The following is a 17,512-nucleotide window of genomic DNA, read 5'->3' as shown; positions in this document are numbered from 1 at the left end:
TCTCCAAAAAAGAGACTAAGTCCGAGCGTAGGAAGTTGACCTCCCAGTCAGCGTATCCGAGGAGGGCTTGTCGCTCGTTGCCAAGCTACCAAGGGTTGAGCTGGGTTTAATTTACTGAGACCTAACTGGACCTAAGTGGAGGTTAGTGGCCTATTGCTAGGTGTAGGTACCTACCTGCCCTTGCCAATGACCCATTTTCCAACACATGTGCTCTTATCAACAATATGCAACTAACTCACCCCAGTCCTGTCACTCCCAGTGTCACAGCAGATTCGTCATAGTGTAAGTTAGCTTTCAATGTATCAGGGCTAAATGGTGGTTTGGGCACTGTGCCAAAGTATGACCTTGTTCTGAATGATTATTTTACCAAATTGCCTGAAATTAAACTTGTTTAGAGAGTGAATTCCAATGCTGTCATTAATTTCTTCAAGGATGTATTTCTGATGGAGGGGTATCTGAAGAATTAGTGACTGACAATAGTGCCCAGTTGGTATCTAGGGAGATGCAAGACTTTTTGGAATTCGCATTAAGCACTTAAGACCATCTTTATATCATCCCAGCAGTAATGAGTTGGTGGAGAGGACAAATCGTATCATTAAAGATGAACTGCATTTAGCATTGGCAAAAGGGTTGGAATTGAAGCCTGTGGCTACAGACATGGTGTGGACCTTGAGGACTACACCTCACATCAGCACAAGAGTGCCACCTTTTAAATTGTTAAGCGGTACGGTTGCTGGTTTTAAACTGAACAAAGAATGAATGGGCAGGAAGGTTATAATTCTAAGAAGGTGGGGTGTGTGGTGGATGTGAGACATGAAGTACAAAAGAAGTATGTTACTGCTGGTTAAGGTCAGAACAAATTGCCAGTCAAGGCAGGTAACTGGTTAAGAATTAAGAAACTGAGTCATATCCAAAAGGAATTCTCTCAGTATTCAAATCCACTTCAAGTGGGAGAAGTGAAGGAACATGTTTCTGTTCTCAAAAATAAGAAAGTATAAAACAAAAGCTTGGTGTCAGTTGTGCCTTACTCCATGTCCTGGTATGTGTGTGAAAACTTAGGTGTTAACACAAGGGAGCATGAAGCAAAGGTATGTGACCAGAGTCAACAAAGGTCATCTCATAGGGTGAGAACTGTTAGAAATGGGGTCTTGGGTTGGCAGTTAGGTTGTGCTCTGTCCAAGCAGGGACCCTCACTCTAGTCAGGGTAAGGGAGTTACACTCCTAAGACAACCCCTACTTACCCTCTTGGTAGCCTGGCACAAGCAGTCAGGCTTATTTCAAAGTCAATGTGTAAAGTATTTGTCCCAACACACACAGTAATACAGTGAAAACACTACAAAATGGACACCACACCAGTTTAGAGAAATCCATCCATCCAGTGCCTTATTGGAGTTTTGGTGGGGCAAAAAAAGTCTATCATCTATGATGCGCCACCTTCTTGTAAATATGCCCTTTAGTGTGGTTATCAAACATAGGCACACCTGTAGGGTTACAAAACTCCACACTCATGTATTTGATTCTCACTGTGAAGGCAGTCGGCATATAAAAAAGAAATGTTGTGATTAGTTATTGTGATTACATTGATTTATTGTCCCATATTATTTCTACCATTCAGCAAATGAGGAATTAATATTCAGTATTCCATTATGGCTCCAGATCTGTACTACCTGGTGATACAATAGAGTCAATATCATTACCTCTCAGGAGAAACAAGGGTAAGTTACCATAAAAATGATTCTGTTGTTGGTGTGGCAGTAATCAAAATTACAACACTGGAATGTTGAGCGCTCCATTGAAGACAATAAAGTGGCTCAGCACTGATAATGGCTGGTATAAGCCTTGGGCTCCAACATTTCAATCTTTGTCTCTGTTTCTCCCATTTTAATTTAGAACATTCTACCCTCAGTAGATGGAGCATTCTATTGGCCTCCGAGGAGGGGGAGATTAAGCAGCACCAGAACCTCTTGTGCCTTTCAGTAGTCTGTTGCTACAGTCTGTTTATCTATTCTGAACCCTTGTGTCATGCTGCTTCCCTCGCCTGTACCAGCTGTCTGCCATCTCTGTGACCTTCTTTCAACTTCTCGATGTTCTGAACCAGCACATGTTGCCTCCTGAGGTCTCACATATAGCAGTCAGGATCCCGGTAGCGTAGTAAGCAATTTATTCTCCTTGTGGGGATTCAAGAGTGGTTCCATTCGTTCATTCTATTGGTCAAAAAGGGAGGCTGCGTAAAACACTCAAGTGGCTCCCCCTCCACATTTTTCAGCTGTTCTAGATGGGCTTGTACAACTGCTCAACTACTTAGCTATTATATGACTTGTGGACAAGACAACTGCTTCGGAACAGGTATGTAGCTCTATTCTGAACTTTTCTTCATACTCAACTGTTCGTACTGCTAGGTGCATATCGGGCTACACTGGTGCAGAGCGGAGAGCCTCTTTTCATGTGCCTGTAGTATGTAAAATGAATTAATTTAACCCAATTTATCTCTTGAGTTAGGGCTTTAGTTTCAGACAGAACAGCTGAGAAAAAGTGAGCAGAGTTTGCCTCTTTCTGTCTCCAACTTGTGCAGTCTACAGTTTATACAACAACCGCAAGCACTGCTCTTCTTGAAACAGCCCCAAATAATTTGTTGCGCTGAAAATAACAGATGTTACTGTTACCCAATTTTTAGCATTCAACTTCCTGCCCTGTGGGGGATTGGAATGCTGAATCAGCTTTGCTAGGGTTCAAGCTTGTAAGTTGCGATCACCACTTTGTTCAAGTAGCAAACATTAAACTTAATGGATTCTCCCTTCGGCTTCAAACTAAGATGGAGTGAGCTTGGAAGAAGTCAACTTCTGAGATGCATTAAAATGATGGCCTATTAATGTATTGAGGTTTAATGCTCATAGAAAATTGTGTATCCAAAACATCGACTACCACATTATTGAGAAGGTAAGCAAACATAAATAAGTAGAGATATACAATTCTTAACTCCACATTTATGTACCTTCAATGGTCAGTTTGCAGGTAGGCGTTAAGAATAGCAAAGAACATGGCCAGAACCGGGCCAAAGAAGATGACTTAGAGATGAGTTCCCAACTGAGATCATCCCCACAGCATTAAAAAGCACTAAATGAAGTAGAAAACAATTTAATGCAGACGTCAGAAGAGGTAGTGACCGCCATATATGCCTTTTCAGGAATAGAAATGGTCTTAGTGTTCCAGAACGACTGATCTATGGGCCGGCAGGAAGACCCGTTCATCCATGTTGGTGGTGGTGATGACCAACAAATAAAAGAAAAATGCATCAGCCCCATCCCTCTACAACAATGGAGATTCAGATATCCAAATTACAGCAGAAACATAAAGGATGATATGCCATGGGCAGTGCCTAAGACAAGCGAGGAACACTTACTTTGTCTTTGTGAAGGCCCCACCAGAGGTGAGAGGTCTGGTGGTGGTGCACTGAAAAAGAGCTATAGACTGATGACATCATGGGCAAGTTCAAGTTTCACACCAAGCAGGAAAGAGACAGCAGCAGGTGTGGGAATGCCCCAATTACTTACTTAATCTTCATCATTCTTAGCCATCCACATCCTCGACCCAGTCAGTTACCTATGAGTAAATGATCGAATCACATGATAGGAAACAAAACAGGAATGCAAGCAGGCCCATTCACCCTCAGTTGGGTACTATAAAGGAACAGAGTTCCCCCGTGCTTTCTGTAATCCAGAGCCTCTTTATCAAAGGTCTGGGAACAAGGGACAGTGGGTGGGATAATACCTGAGGTGATGACAAGGAGAACTAAGAGTAATGGAGATTACCAGTAAGCAATCGGGGCATTACCTCTACGGCCCCTCATCCTCAACCCAGTCAACTACCTATCAGATATACAAAAGCAAAAGACAGACCTTTAAAAATGGGAAATTACAAAGAACAACTGATCAGGATATAAAGCAACACCACAAATATTTTTTGCAGTTATCAGTATCGAGACAGCATAAATAACTTATAAAAGCACTGAATGCAGAACATCCTCACCAAAGTTCTCATGTACATTACACATTTCTTTCAAACTGCAATGTTTAACTAGCGGCAGCTTCGACTGTTATGGCCGTGGAGCATCTCCCACTGCCAGCAAAGGCAAAAGAAAAATACAATTATAATAATAATATTATTATGATTATTTTTTTTTGTCAGGACCGAGCCTTGGGGATGGGGTCATACTCCGAATGGTGGAGGAGTGGAGGGCACTGCTGTCAGTGTGCATGTCAGTTTGCCTGGCCGTCGTAGAAGAGCTGAACCAACATGCGCACTGACATCGCTCCAACCCAGCTGCTTTGCTGGCTGGAGAACAACAGCAAGTGCAGGCTCCCAGTCCCTGATGGAGCTCAAAACCAGCCAGCTTCGCCCAATCCCCACGCTGCTCTCATGGGTATTACCAGTATGAGAGCTGCCCCTGGATTGGCTATAGGGGAGTCTGGGAGCCTCAGCCGTGCACAGCAGCAGAAGAGCGTTGAGCACCAGGTAAGTTCTTTTATTGTTGTTTAAGTTTTTAGTTTTATTATTGGCCCCCTGCGCTGCCCCACTATTTTCCCTGATACCAGCCGCTACTGTGTTTAACAAAGGTATGCTCTGACTCCCAAATATCTGCTCTGCAGATTTCTTCCACTGTAACACCATACAGCTCTGCCCAAAATATCACTGCCCCTCCCGTAAAGCGATTCTGCAACCCAGAGTGTAGAGGAAAGTCAGGGTGAGGCTAAGCGACAGCAACAGTCTCTTTAATACCGCATGTTAAGGTGACCTTGGAAGTTTTTTTCACCTTGTCCTGGTCTCCTAAACATGACAAATGAAGAGTCAGTCTTTCAGAAACTTCTTGATCTGTCAAGATAAATGGACAGAGTGTGCTAAACATCCAATAAATGCAGCAATTACTTTTCAGAAGAAGAAGAAGGAAAGAAAGTCAGAAAAACTAGCTCCTGAGAGGAATAAAATGTAGGACTCACTTTAGGAATAAAAGCCAGATGTAACTTAAGTACCACCGCAATCCCCAATAAAGTCAAAAAAGGAGAATAATATAGTAAAGCTGATCGTTCCCCCAACCATCCAGCAGTAGTGACCACCACCAAGAATAGAACCTTATAGGAGAGAAATGTGACATCCACTGTGGTCAAACGTTCAAAAGGAGGAACCTGCAAGGAACAAAGAACCAAAGGTAAATCCCAAGCAGCAGGAGGGAGAATAGGTTTAGAAGGAGCAAAACATATAAACATCCTAGACACCAAAGATGATGCCTGCTTAATGACATCATTTTACTCATAAAAGGCCTCGATCACATGCCAGTGAGGTCTTAAAGTGGATAGGCATACGTTTTTGTTAAAGCTATCCAACAGAAATTGACAAATAGAAGCATCAGAACAATAGACAGAGGAACACTCAATCTTGGCACACAAGTCATCAAAATGTTTTAAAGGCTAAAATTAAGCAGAAATGGTGGAAGCTCTCCTAGAATTTTGAACCACCTGAATACTTTCTGGAGGTAGCCCTTGTCTCTCCAGAGTTAACCTTTCAACATCCAAACCGATGTGCAGGGAGAAGAGGTCGACAGAACTTCACAGGAGATAGATACAGGGGTAGAATCTTTGGAGGTTTAAGGGCTATCCCCTTCAACAAAGGGAACAAAGTCTACCTCAGTAAAAATGGAAATACCAGCACCATTTTGGCCTGCTCTTGAACAATTTGCATCAACAATTTCTGCATCAAAGGAAAAGTGGGGAAAGCAAACAGAAGTTTCTTCGACCATTTAAGATGTAGAGCATCTACCATGCCACATGCCCCCCTGCTCCAGAAACCGGGATCAGAACCATGGGAGAAAGAGCATTAGTACTGGAACTGAACAGGTCCATGTAAAGTTTGCCAAATTGTCTGCATAGTTTCCTAAAGGAACTCCACATTGTCGAGACCCTATATATGGACCGCCGAGAGAGAAAGGAGGCTCTGTTCTGCCCAGAGTGGCAGAGACCAGGCCACCTTGTTCAGCTGGTGAGAATGAATGCTGCCATGATGACTGGTATACGCGGCATTTCCATGTTTTCTGATCGTGCCCATACATTGGTCTGGTGTAGCTGTGGCTGGACAAATCAAAGAGCATTAAACACTGCTGCCATCTCTCTCCAGTTCAATGATCTTAAGGCCTCTGTCCGAGACCACCTCACTTGTACTGACAAGATCGTGCAATGTCACACTCCAGCCCGAGGTGTTGCCATCTGTTTTGAAAACCAAGGGAGGGTCTGGGTGCATCAAAAATCCCTTGTGAAGACTCTTGGAGTCCAAACACCAATGAAATCATCATGTCCATGTCCCTCGACTGCAGAGTTCCATACTTCTTCAAATGGAAAAGCAAAGGCCTCAGATGTAAACGTGCCCATTGAACCGTGACTACTGATGCTAACATGTGACCTTGTAATTCCTTCCATTTAAACAAACTCAGGTCCTCTTCTTGAAGAAGGAGAGTGATCAGATTCCGTACACACATCATTCTCTCAGTTGAAAGGAAGACTTTCGCTTGGAGTTTATCGAACCGTGCTCCAATGAACACCAGTTCTTGAGATGTTTTCAACTGACACTTCAGTAGGTTCTGAACAAACCCATGATGATGTAGCATATCTATGGTCATGGACAAATGATGGGTTATGGTCTGTAGAGAAGGAGCTTAAAGAAACCAATCATCCAGGGAAGGAAAAAAAGAGATCCCATTAAGATGGAGATGAGCAACCTGGGAAGCCACCCGCTTTGTGAATACCCTTGGACCAAACGGGAACACCCTGTATTGCCAATGTCGACCCAGTACATAACACCTCAAATAACTCTGATGAGATTTGAACATTGGGACATGGAGATAAGCTTCTACCAGGTCCAATTTCGCCAAAAATTATCTGGGTTGCACCAAAGAAATGATCCTCTGAAGAGCTTCCGTTTTTCACAGAAATGTCTTCACCAACTAGTTAAAGGCTTTCAGATCTATCACCAACTGATATCCGCCATTGTGCTTTGGAACCAGAAATACATTTGAACAGATTGCTTCCCCTTTTCCCCTTTCAGCACTGGAACAATGGCTTGTTTCTGAATCCAACAATGGATCCCTTCCTTCATTGGCAGGAGCCTCACTGGATAGTGTGGAACAGGAGTACAAATGATCCCGGAGGTCCTTGGAGACGAGAAGTATTTTATTTTGTAAGCCCTACTGGTCACATTGAGAACCCATTTATCTAAAGTGGTCATTTGCCAGGTTTTTTGATAATAATGGATTCTGCCACACATCTCGCACCTCGTACCATCTGCTGAAATAGTTGAGAGCTCTGACTGGGATTTGAGGAGTCTTGCCTCTGCATCTTTTGAAACTTGGATGAGAAAGATTTACCTTGAAATCATGACGCCTTGTCCAAATTCTGCTGCTTTCTAGAAGGTTGTTGAAAAGACTTGCTTTTAAAAGCAGAAAATGTATTTGATTGATGTTTTTTTCCAAAAAGAAGAGGAGTGCTGCCAATCCTTGAAAATTTATCTTAGATCTACCTTTCTTTGGCTAAGGCGGTAATGAGGTGAAACTGTCTGAGGAAGCGGCGGAGGATGGAAAATGATGCCTTTTCTTTCCTGAATGTTGCCCATGAGGCCCCACAATGCAAAAGAAAGAATGTGACCTTATGGAAACACTGGCAACAAATTCAGAATTAGTGCCTTAGCTCTTAGGAGCACTTACCTGAAGGCCGGTGGGTTAATTCATACAGAATGCTGTTTGTTGGTTGCCCCGTGAACAAGAAGCAAATTGGGAACTCCTGTGCATATGTGAAAAATGCGACACTGCTAAGCGTCCCAAAGTGCATGCATGCACAATCAAACTAGAACTCGCAGCTGCAAATCGTGTCTAAATGCTGATGAGAAGAAATGTGGTAAGTTCTGAACCTCTGCCCGCAACATGACTGATTGACTAGTTGCAGCCCGCACTCAATTGTCGACAGGGTAACCAGAAGACAGCTGAAATGAACAGCATTAATGCAAACCGCCCAACATGAAATGTGCTTACCACTGTCTTCACAAGCTTAGGGATCCTTTCTCAGTCCCTCAGAGCAGTGGCAGAGGAGTGTACTCTCGATCCCGGCAGGGGGAACAACTACCTCTGCAGCATCCGAAACCTATGCCCAGCAAAGGTCTCAGCATTCCCATATTCAAACAATGTGACAGGTAACAAACAGGAAGCACTTAGGGAACTCTGTTCCTTTCTAGTACCCAGCTTAGGGTGGGTGGGCCTGGTTGCACTCCTTCTTTTTTTCCTGTCCTGTGGTTGAATCATTTACTCATAGGTAACTGACTGGGCCAAGGTCGAGAGGACATTGAGGGTTAATGTAGGGAGGACCACCGCACCAAACCTGGATGCTGGAGGCAGGAGAGATACACACTCATTCGGGACTTCGTTGGTATGGACTCAAACCCCAAGAGGTGATTGCCTGACACAAATAACAAGCGAAAAGAAAAGAAAGGACATAGGTTTTGGATAAGAGTAGAAAACTAAATAAAAGGAAACCAGAAGGGGAGACCAGGAAGCAGCCTTAGAAGAAGGACTGGGGCCACAGACAGACCAAAAATGTTGACGGGGAGCCCTTAAAAGCTAAAATACGGGCCTGAGAATGTGGATGGCTTTATGAACTATGCAATACAATTAGTGAAGGCAGAGTGTAAAACTTTGTGAAATACCTGGAAACACACTTACTTATTACAAGTAAAATAAGAACAGGAGCTTTGCACCATCACATACAGGAGTTTAAAAGATCCTCAGTGGAGATGTAGGTGACGCCTGGATCCTACTACACAGGCAATGGAAAATCCTTAGGAACCAAACAAAACAAAACATATTTTTCAAAAGAGACCTTCAGAGATGCATAGTGGACCTCCAAGAAAAGTTGAGAAAAGTTTTGTCATAACAATAACAAAAAACTATGGTGGAGATGACCACAAAGATATCTGAACTGACTACGGAAATATAGTCAATGAGAGACAGAGACACCATCGAAAGACTCACCACACTGATGGAGGAAACACATGAAACACTGACAGATGTAAACACTCGAAAGACTTGAAAGAATGATGTGATGACTAGGAGGGTATGTCTTTTTGAGACAAAAGTACACTCAAGAATGTGAAGGATAATATGAAAGGTACCCATGTAGAAAAAATCTGCAGAAACCTATTTGCCTATGTAGTGAAAGAAGAGGTGTCCATTATAAGACAAATAGTCAGAGTCCATAAAGTGGGCCCACCAAGGACCTCACTAGTAACCTGGCCAAAATATATATTGGTGAAATTGGTCCTACCATTCGTAAAGGAAAACATTTTGAGAGAAGCCAGACGACATGACTCCAAGAATGAAAACTGACAGATCCAGGTGTTCTAACACATATAGCAAAACAAATTAAACAAAAGACGAGCCGTGCAGGAGACCACAAAAGAACTGAGACAGAAAAGGATAAAATGCAGATGGGCCTTCTCATTTGCTTAAAACTCCTCATTTGAATAAAAAATACTATACAATCAAACAACCGGAGAAAGAGAAAACAGGTGCTGTGCTTGGGAACAGAACAGAACATTTTAAAGATAAAGGCCTTAGGACAAGGAATTAGGGCAAGAAATAAAGGAAGACAAAAATGTACCAAATCAACTAGAAGAGGAATGAAATAGAAATAATTACACACTGTAACTAAGAAGGAGGGAGGAAGTCGCTAGAAACTGAGCATGGACTTCAGTGACATAATGATGCCAGGCAATGAAAAGGATGGTATTTATTTCAGAACTGTTGTAAACATTATTTCAGAACTGTTCTAAAAAGCCGTAGGCATGGGTTAAGTAGTCTGCACCTGGGGCGTATCTTCACAACACAACATAACACATTTTTTTAAAGATTTAGGGCCTAATTTAGAGTTTGGAAAACATAACGGATATGATGTACTTGTAATACGGTGAACTCTAAATTAGGCCTTTAGCTCCCTCTTGGTGCCCCAGCTAATGAGACGATACAGTACATTTAAACAAACTGATACATCTATCCAATCGATGCAGGAGACTAAAGTCTCTTTGACCCATAAGGAATGGAAATCAAAGGAGTAATGGGCCTATAGTCTAATAGACTTACTCACCTTAGACCTCAAAATGTACACAAATGTCTTAGCTAATAGACTGGACAATTTAATGCATAATCTGATAGAACCAGACCAATCAGAATTTATAAAACTAAAATAGACATTCAATAATGGACAAGGATTATGTATCCCACAGAAAAATACAACAACTGTAAGACACCAATGGTCATACTGGACACTTGGATGCAGAAAATACATTTAATAGAGTATACGGGTTGTTTATTAAATGCATCTTACTCGAGATAGAGTTGGGATCAAAGATAATTAGATATTTATGGTGAATTACCCAGCATTTATGGCTAGAGTGATAGTTAACAGTTGTCAGCTTTAGATTACAGAGAGGTGCAAGGCAGGAATCCCCAGCACCTCTGCTCTTCTCGTTGGTCATTAAACCCTTAGTACAAAAGATCAGAGAGTTAGAGGAGATAGACTGGATGCTGTTTGGAGAAAAGACATACAAAATACACCTCTTTGTTGATGATATACTGATAAGGGTAAAAAACTCACAGTAGCCTACCCCATCAGCAATGGAGGAAATTTAGAATTATGGAAAGGTCTCAAGCTTTAAGGTAAACCTGGAGAAATCTGAAATATTGGAATTAGAACTAGCAAAAGGGTCAAAGGAACAATTAGATAGGATCATACATTTCAGAAAGGCTAAAGGGAGATCAGGTATTTGGGGATCTTTGTAACACCAACTATTCAGGGGCTATGCAACCCAAGCTACCCTACACTATTAACAGAAATAAAAATCGACTTAAGGCACTAGCAGCCCCTTTTTATGTCATGGTTGGGGAAAGTGTCAGGCATTAAAATTAATATATGACCAAGAATACTATAGTCATTCAAGGCCCACCCTACCCAGTTTCTGAAGAATAAGGTACAAGATCTCCATAAGGCATGTGACAACTGTATAAGGGGGTATAAAAACCCAGACTGGCTAGAATGCGTGAGGGGATGGGAGACTGCTTAATGACTACAAACCTCTCTTAAGTGGGGCTATTTATCTGTAAAAATGAATTCTCAATAGGAAATTCTGAAAAATGTCATTACGTACAGTTAATATATTGACTTCTTTCATCTACTTTTAAAGGAGCAGGAAATAGGGAGCTAAAACATTTTGAGAAATACATATCATTCTGTGAATTTATCAGGGGCCTCGTATCTAACTTATATAAAATACTAATAGAATCTAACAAAACAGCAGAATGACCATGGGGAAGAGCATTAGGGGGAAATAAAGCACAAAACCAACTTCAAACACTTTGGATAGATATACTGAAAAGTTCAGGTAGTGTTCAAACTAGAGAAACGCCATCCAAAATTAAGACAAATTGAGACAAGACTGCTGTGAGATTCCGAAAAATGGTGTTAAACATAAATATACACTGTTAGAGACAATGTGGTGACCAAACAAATGTGGTGAAGCTGCCCAACTTTGAAATTATACTAAATAGAAGTACTCAGCCATATAAAGAATGTAATGGGGATACAAATCCAACGAACCAGGGAGTGGCGATTTTGGGATTGCGTTCTCCAGGTTAGAAGGGATGGATAGATGAGACCGGTCACTAATCGTCAATACACTACTGGCAGCAAAGCAAAAAAGCGCTTTCAAATGGAAGTCAGCAACCCCATGACCAGGCTTGAGGAATATGGACTACAATGGCAATGGAAATGCCAATGTGAAAAATTAAAGAGATTAATTTTTTACAACATGGAATCCACTGCTACGCTATCTTAAAACTCAATGCCCCTTTTGGCGTACCCCAGAACCCACTAAACCATGCACTTTATCGTGACCTGTGAGGCTCAAAGGATGTAAAGCCTGATTAATAAGTTAAAACTATTGAAATTGCATTAACCTACAAAATGAAAGGACAGGTCAACAAACGAGTCCAATGAAAACATCCTTTATATTCCCTTGACTGCATCAGACTATAGAGGCTTTCTACCATTCTGAATTAGACTGCGGCAGAGGCGAAAGAAGGATGCGGTCTACTTGTTTTGCTTCTGTAAAGTGTCACTAGTGCTGCATGTGCTTATTAAAAACACTGAACCATGTTTAATGTTTTTTTTTTTTTTTTTCATGAAAATGTTAATAAAACTTTAGGAGAAGACGGTAGTTGTATTCTGTATACTGTATACAACAATGCGGCAAGCTAGTACTTTGGTCCCTCAAAATTGTGCTATACAATCCATTAAAATGTGAAGATCTTTTCTTCAAGTCCTTGGTCTTTCCTTCACAGACACCCTATATCATCATTTGAGAGACATTATTATTGTCAGGTTTTATTCCTTCCTTTCTGACACAAAAGACGTTTGTGCTCCAGAGTGGCGAAAAACTGGAGGAAGATTTTTCTGGTCCAGGTGGAGTAGTGTGTACAAGTCAGATGTATTCTCCAGCTATGACCAAGCTGGAATTAGGATTACCAGGTTTCAGAGTTTTTTCTTCGCCTCTCCTGGCTCCTTGCTTAGTCAGGAGAGCAACCAATTCAGGACTAGAACTAGTGCTTGAAAAGTTTCGATTTTTTGGAATTATCTTACAATCTCATATCTCTTCTTCCCCCTGCTTTCTCCCATCCCACCTGAATCCTTCAAGTCAAGCATACTTTTATCTCTTTCACAAATATTCAAGTTGTATTAATTTTCAGTATTTTCATTACAATATATCTTTCTTCGATTCTCATGGATAACCCTTAGCTGTATTTCAGTTACATTAAGTTTATAAATGTTTCCCCGTTTCTGTTCTAGGACGTTGTATGATTTGCTCTACATTCCTCAGAGACTAGACACTTAGTAAGTTTAAAAGGGTCTCTGTATTTCAGCTAAGGCTATAGTGTGACATATTTATATAGCGTGGGCTTTTGGGACAATCAAGTACTTTACATAGGTCTTGACGGATGAACCAAACATGTGGGTTACGGACACATTGAGTGGACATTGCTGAAAGCTGTGGTGGTAAACAGAGGATTCCCATACATATGATCAAACTTTTCTTTGTTGCTGGTTATACATCTGGGATCACTTTCATTAGTTTTAGAAGGATACTCATGCAACGACGCCACGCAAAAGGTAATTAATAATTACTCACCACTGTGAAGGCAAGCATGCACAGCACTAAATTGTGCTGCATTGCATGAGTACCAGCATAAACTTTAGTAAATGTGGCATCTGATGTCAAGGAAAAGGGATCTCACACTCACTTATGTATCACTTCCACCCAGTCTTCATCCAGCCAGTGATAGTGGTTGAATGCACTATTGCAAATGGAATTTGGATTATCTCTTAGCAGGTCACTCTGTGGATACCGTGCTTCTCACCACATTCACTGTACGCACATTTCTCCACTACAGCCTAGCTCATCGAGAGCAACAGTACTATTACTACGATTGTAGGTATTACCCTGGATCAAGGCCATTCATTCCCAGTAAGGATGTGTATGTGTCAATCAGGGTTCTCACAGTCCACCATTTCCCGACAACCTGGATTCTTACAGAAAGGACATGTTATTAGACTGAAAGTTGTATGGATGAAAGGTAAAGATGATAATCCTTCAATGACACCACAATTTCTTTGGGTGGCATTAAACAAACTCTAAAACAGACACATTGGAAATCACTTTTCCAGAAGAAAAAAAAGTTTTTAGACCTAAAGTAGTGGAGGACAGGAAAGTAAACTCTAACGCCCAGAGGTACAGCTCATATGACAGGTGGGTGGATTAAAGAAACTTTTATTGGAGCTTCTGTCATAAGCACCTATAGTAAAAGGGAAGCTGAAAGGAGTTGTCCAGAATGGAATGCTGTTGTTTGTTTGGAAACATTCCACACCTACCTTCCATAGGATGCCACACAAGCACATCAATGGAGCAATGCATTGCTCAGGGGGGTGATGTTGGTAAACCAGTTTATGTACACCTAAATTTACGGGGTAATTTAAAGTCCAGCGGGAGGGACAAATATGAAATTCAGCTATCATACATACTGCACTGATTTTTGGAGTGATCTCCAAATTGTGCAACTCTGCATGGAATTTGTGGCACTTGTTTTAATGACACAAAAGTTATGGATGGTAACCCAGAAAGGTAAAAATGTCCAAAAGCTTGTTATATTAACTGTTTTCATGCTAACTGTAAATATAGAGGTATTTTTTTTTTTTTTTTTTTCCAGTTTTATACAGCGCTAGCATGCCCAAAGGCATTAGTGCGCTTTATAAAGACAAAGGCCAGTGTTACAAAACAAAAAAAAGGGAAAAGAGATCACAACGATAACAGCCAACGAGCAGAGATAACGCTATGTCTTAAAAATAGGAAATAAATGTGGATTTCAGTCAGATAACCACTTGAGAGAGAGATAGTTTACAGGAAAATAATAAAAAGACAGAATGAGTTGGAAATGTCAATAGCAGCATGAAAGGATTGTGCTCAGAAACGAGTTCTGAGTTGGGGAGGGTGCAGTAGGGGACTGAGGAAACAAAGAGTTGGACATATACATTAGAAACTTCACAAAGGAGGCGGTAAATAACTGAGAGAAAAAAATAGCTTCGGCCAGATGGTGCTAAATATGTCAGAATATCAATTACAAAAATATTGTCGTCGTAAACATAGTGGTCTAAATCTTGTCTACAAAAATGTTGCTCCAGTGGGTGTAGGTTTTAGTGATTAACTCCAGTAGGCCAATATTTTTGTAAATTATATCTATGCCATAATAGTCTTGTACCATGTGGTCAGACACCAAGGGGCATATTTACAAGCCCCTTTCGCCTCTTTGCGCCACATTAGAGTAATTTTTGTTTATGCTAATGTGGCGTTAGGTAGGAATTTCCGATGCGCCATCGTTACAAAGTGGGGCAACAGCATTGCGCCACTTTGTAACCCCTTGCGTCACTTTATGCCTGCGCCATACCTGACACAGGGTAAAAGTTCTTAAGATCCTCCAGGTCTGCTGAAGGTTTCTTCAAAAGAGGTAATATTTGGTACTAAAGTTTTTAGTGCCACTGTCATCACCAAAAGATTCTGCACAGCACTCAAAATTAGCCCCTAAACAGATTAAATTGATGGCTTCTTATAAGGTATCCATGCTAGCACTGATATGTTTATTTTCCCCTCCCTCCCCTTCTAATAGTCAAAACAGGAAGAGTTTTTCTATGAGAATGCTTCTAAAATCTGAGACAGCATCCCAAGATAAAACGTTTAGAGAAGACAGTGTTTTACTATGCCATCTGCAGTAAGGTGCTCTAGGCATTGCCACTGAGATACATTGCCACTGAGATCGCTCCCCTACCTGGTCCTCAAGATTAAGATCTCGGTGGAGCTCCCACATCTAGTCTAAAAGTCAGGAAATGCAGGATGAAAAATATGGGACACAAAGTGTTCTTGTGCTATGTTTCCAGGATCTAAAACTGAATCCCAATAAACAATTCCTACGCTCCAACGCTCATCCACTTCTGCAAGGTGCTGGAAATGTAGCTATTGATGCAGCATCTCAACACAAGGTTACCACCCGGATGCCAGACCACACAGAAGGATTCTGAACCCCACTCATTCTCACCCCACTGCTTTACCAACCCACAACTCAAGACACTACCCTAACTGCCCAGCAATCCCTGCAAACTTTAGTCAAGCACCTTTCCCCTTGTTCATAGGGAATTCAAGTCCTTGATGCATTATCCTCACTCCTACATTTCCTCCAGATCTTAACTTATAAAATAATAAGTGATGGGGCCCAAGTTTTGCTCAGAAGCCTGCTGCTGGCGCTATTAAATGTCCAGGGTGCCAAATACCAAGGCAGAGTAGTACAGATTGCACTTCTTGCCTCTTTCTACCAGCACCGGACACTCCCTGCCCCTTTATTTCACTATTGCAGGTTCTTGTTTATCCCTGGTTCCTTTTTTGTTACTGTTTTTCCTTCTTTCTCTTCTACATATTTTTCCTCTTTGGTGTATTTCTCTGGGTCTCCTTTTGCGTTTTGCTTTGGGTGAAAGTCTGATCAGTAAAAGCTGGACCCCACTTATAACTGCTGGCTCAAATTAAGCACTGTTTTCCCCTATTCCTATTCTACACTAACCACTAAAATCCCCACTGTCTATGACATTCCGTTGCTTTGGTGGTGCTACAACTGTTACACACATATATGCAGTGAAGCCTGAAGAGGAGCCTTGTGGTAACAAAATGTGAAAACTTCGATATGTAATCCTCTGCATCTCTGGTTTGCTCTAGTTCTACTCCACAAGGAAAGTAGATGATTGATTAGTAAACCAAAGGTTTCCTTAAATGTAGGAATGGCCCTGTCAATACATTTCACCTACCCAAAGACTGTGCCCTTAAGGAATATCTTACGTTTTTCAGGATTCAAGACTTGGCTGCCTTAGTTGAGGCTGTACACTTTGGACTGATGTAGATTGTAATAAAAAAGGGCATGGACCATTCACCCACACTAGGTAGCATGCTTCATCATCAAGGACACTCCTTGCCTTCAACTGTTGTTGCTGGCAGGATCACCATGAGGTCTTTTGAGGAATTATCCTGTGATTATCCTACTGAGCAGCAGATACTCCCTATTGTAGGTGGGTGCAGTGATCACCTATTGGGTCAAACCTGCATGGAGGTAGACAGAAGCAGTTTTATTGACAAATCAATTCAAGAAGACAAAGTACTGAGACACAAGGAGGTGTGTGAGTGATCTTACTAATTGACTAGAGTAGCAACATATTTTGGACATCATTGCCATGCCAAACGGAGGGGGGCATTTTTCTGAATCGAACAGGCTCATTTGGATGACACTTCCTTCCAAAGGTCCCATTTAACCTTAGTTACTAATGTAAAGTGCAGAGGAAAAGAAGTCGAAAAAATACATGTATAACCTGTGTGCCAGAGAAAACCAGGATTTGCTCATACCTCTCTCCTAGGGTTAATGTGCATACCCAAACAATCTGAAGTCAACAAGGTGTAAGAATACTGTAGCACCTTGATCAACTATTTATATATGGAAAAGTATACTCACTCGTAGAGATAATGACGGACTTAGCACAGCACACCGCACATGTTCACACACAAAAACATGCATAGTAACGCAATTGCACTCAAAGAAAAGTTCTACCTTAGAAGCTTTTCTCACTACACCTATATAGATGTGTGATTGTATTTTAGGCTAGGGGTTAGTGGGGACGTGCATCCCTGTGGGGGAACGGTTCACTATACTGCTGTAAAAATGACACACAAAATAAGGGCATAATTCACCCTTATGGTCGAGCACCATAATACCAATGTTGTAGAAGTATGTTGCATGTGGCACCACCAGAAATTAAATATTTGAGTCTTGTAGCCTGTACAACTCACT

At 41.4% G+C, this 17,512-nt stretch overlaps 1 protein-coding gene across 2 annotated transcripts in view; it reads right to left on the bottom strand.

Annotated features, from left to right (window-relative positions):
• ACSBG1 (acyl-CoA synthetase bubblegum family member 1) overlaps positions 1-17,512 on the bottom strand; it is a 450,391-nt gene that overhangs the window by 324,042 nt on the left and 108,837 nt on the right. The gene's annotated exons all lie outside the window — the stretch shown is intronic.

This window comes from Pleurodeles waltl, chromosome 3_1 (assembly GCF_031143425.1).
Source record: "Pleurodeles waltl isolate 20211129_DDA chromosome 3_1, aPleWal1.hap1.20221129, whole genome shotgun sequence".
Taxonomy (NCBI): domain Eukaryota; kingdom Metazoa; phylum Chordata; class Amphibia; order Caudata; family Salamandridae; genus Pleurodeles; species Pleurodeles waltl.
The sequence above is the reverse complement of the archived record's forward strand: the minus strand, read 5'-3'. Positions and strand labels throughout refer to the sequence as shown.